Source organism: Ailuropoda melanoleuca, chromosome 15 (genome assembly GCF_002007445.2).
Source record: "Ailuropoda melanoleuca isolate Jingjing chromosome 15, ASM200744v2, whole genome shotgun sequence".
Classification (NCBI taxonomy): Eukaryota; Metazoa; Chordata; class Mammalia; order Carnivora; family Ursidae; genus Ailuropoda; species Ailuropoda melanoleuca.
The window spans coordinates 81,862,896-81,866,110 of NC_048232.1; the positions used below are offsets into that span (position 1 = coordinate 81,862,896).

General features: G+C 43.2%; 1 non-coding gene across 1 annotated transcript; it reads left to right on the forward strand.

Annotated features, from left to right (window-relative positions):
• The first annotated feature begins 2,871 nt into the window (after positions 1–2,871).
• LOC117796546 lies at positions 2,872–2,975 on the forward strand. Its single transcript, XR_004621097.1, has one exon. It is a non-coding gene; the product is annotated as a U6 spliceosomal RNA (small nuclear RNA).
• The last annotated feature ends 240 nt before the right edge of the window (positions 2,976–3,215 follow it).

Below are 3,215 nucleotides of genomic sequence, written 5' to 3' on the forward strand. Positions count from 1 at the left end.
TCCTTATGTTCCACATATAAGTGAAACCATATGATAATTGTCTTTCTCTGCTTGACTTATTTCACTTAGCCATAATTCCCTTCAGTTCCACCCATGCTGATGCAAATGGTGGGTATTCATCCTTTCTGATGGCTGAGTAATATTCCATTGTATAGATGGACCTCATCTTCTTTATCCAGTCATCTGTTGAAGGGCATCTTGGCTCCCTCCACAGTCTGGCTACTGTGGACGTTGCTGCTATGAACAAGGGGGTGCATGTACTCCTTCTTTTCACTACATCTGTATCTTTGGGGTAAATAAGTATAATTGCTGGGTCATAGGGTAACTCCATTTTTAACGTCTTGAAGAACCTCCATACTGTTTTCCAAAGTGGCTGTACCAATTCCCACCAACGGTGTAAGAGGGATCCCCTTTCTCCACATCCTCTCCAACATTTGTTGTTTCCTGCCTTGTCAATTTTTGCCATTCTAACTGGTGTAAGGTGGTATCTCAATGTGGTTTTGATTTGAATTTCCCTGATGGCTAATGACGTTGGACATTTTTTCATGTGTCTGTTAGGCATTCATAAGTCTTCTTTGGAGAAGTGTCTGTTCATGTCTTCTGCCCATTTTTTGACTTGATTATTTGTTTTTTCGGTGTTGAGTTTGAGAAGTTCTTTATAGATCTTGGATATCAGCCCTTTATCTGTAATGTCATTTGCAAGTATCTTCTCCCATTCTGTGGGTTGCCTCTTTGTTTTATTGACTGTTTCCTTTGCTGTGCAGAAGCTTTTTATCTTGAAGTCCCAGAAGTTCATTTTTTGCTTTTGTTTCCCTTGCATTTGGGGACGTGTCTTGAAAGAAGTTGTTGTGTCTGATGTCGAAGAGGTTACTGCCTATGTTCTCCTCTAGGATTGTGGTGGATTCCTGTCTCACATTGAGGTGTTTCATCCATTTAGAGTTTATCTTTGTGTATGGTGTAAGAGCATGGTCCAATTTCATTCTTCTGGATGTGGCTGTTCCATTTTACCAGCACCATTTATTGAAGAGACTGTTTTTTCCCATTGGATATTTTTTCCTGCTTTGTCAAAGATTAGTTGACCATAGATTTGAGGGTCCATATCTGGGCTTTCTATTCTGTTCCATTGATCTATATGTCTGTCTTTATGCCAGTACCATACTGTCTTGGTGATCACAGCTTTGTAATATAGCTTGAAATCAGGCAACATGCTGTCCCCAGCTTTGTTTTTCTTTTTCAACATTTCCTTGGTGATTTGGGGTCTTTTCTGGTTCCATACAAATTTTAGGATTGTTTGTTCTATGAGGCCAGCATTACCTTGATCCCAAAACCCCATCGAAAAGGAGAATTACAGACCAATATCCTTGATGAATATGGACACCAAAATTCTCAACAAGATCCTGGCCAATAGGATCCAACAGTACATTAAAAGGATTATCCATCACGACCAGGTGGGATTTATTCCTGGGATGCAAGGGTCATTCAACATTCACAAATCAATCAGTGTGATAGAACACATTAATAATGGGAGAGACAAGAACCATATGATCCTCTCAATTGATGCAGAAAAAGCATTTGACAAAATACAGCATCCTTTCCTGATTAAAACTCTTCAGAGTGTAGGAATAGAGGGAACAGTTCTCAATTTCATAAAAACCATCTATGAAAAGCCCGCAGCGAATATCATTCTCAATGGGGAAAAGCTGAGAGCTTTTCCCTTAAGATCAGGAACACGACAAGGATGCCCACTCTCTCCACTATTGTTCAACATAGTACTACAAGTCCTAGCATCAGCGATCAGACAACAAAAAGAAATAAAAGGTATTCAGATTGACAAAGAAGAAGTCAAACTCTCTCTCTTCACAGATGACATGATACTTTATGTGGAAAACCCCAAAGACTCCACCCCAAAATTGCTAAAACTCATACAGCAATTCAGCAACATGGCAGGATACAAAATCAATGCACAGAAATCAGTTGCTCTTCTCTACACTAACAATGTAACTGCAGAAAGAGAAATTAGGGAATCGATGCCATTTACAATAGCAACAAACACCATAAGATACCTTGGAATAAACCTAACCAAAGAGGTAAAGGATCTAAACTCTAGAAACTATGGAACGCTTATGAAAGACATTGAAGAAGACACAAAGAGATGGAAAAACATTCCATGCTCATGGATCGGAAGAATAAACATTGTTAAAATGTCTATGCTGCCCAGAGCAATCTACACTTTCAATGCCACCCCGATCAAATGGTACTACCGATGGCGTGTAGTTAGTTTAGAAGCTACCGCTGTGGAGTCAGTCCCCTGCTCTGGAGTCTGTCCCCTGTCCTTGACCTTTGTCACCAGTGAAGTTCATCACAGTTCCTCCAGAGATTATTTCTAGTCCTTGTGTGCGAGACTCCGGTTTGTCATTTACTTCTTCCTTCCACCAACAGGGCCTCTCTTACGGTGGGCTCTCCTGCCCGGAGCCGTGCTGCTGACCACCGCAGGGCCTCCCTCAAAGGAGGTGCCCACGAGGACTGCGCCCTGATCTCCATGTTCTGAGCCGTGGAGGGAGCAGGAGCCGTGGCTCGCCCCAGCCCCCGACTCTGGGACAGGTCTGCCCGTTGCTGCCTCTCACACCAAGATAGGACATCCCTCTTGGGGACACTGTTTGCCACACCCTTGGTCCCATAAGGGCTGGGGACACTTCTGTCTTCCAGGCTCCATAGCTGGTGATGGGTGAGCACCGCCCAAAGTGTCGTGACCCATGCCTAGTTCCTGTGTGAACTGAAGGGGGCTGGAAAGTTAGCCCAGGGGCCTGCTGGGAATTTGTCCTATTCTTGGCCCCACACAGACAGAAATGAGAGGTGACAAGACTGTCTCCTGCTCTCTTCAGCAGCACATATATTAACATTGGATCGGTACAGAGAAGATTAGCATGGCCCCTGCGTAAGGATGACAGGTAAATTCGTGAAGGTTCCGTATTTTTGCTTTATGGCACTGTTGGTAGCTGCTCCTGTGTTGTTCCCTCCCCACTCGGTGGCCTTACCCTCCCTGATAGCTTTTCTTTCCTCTGTGGGCCCTTAGGCTCCCCTCGGATTGGGAGGGAGGCTGTCCAAAGCTTATTTCTAAATTAAACTGTCTTATCCCTCAAAAAAAAAAAAAAAAAGACTGCCTCAAATAATCTCAAACCCATACACACATATTATACATTAATGTGAATACTCTT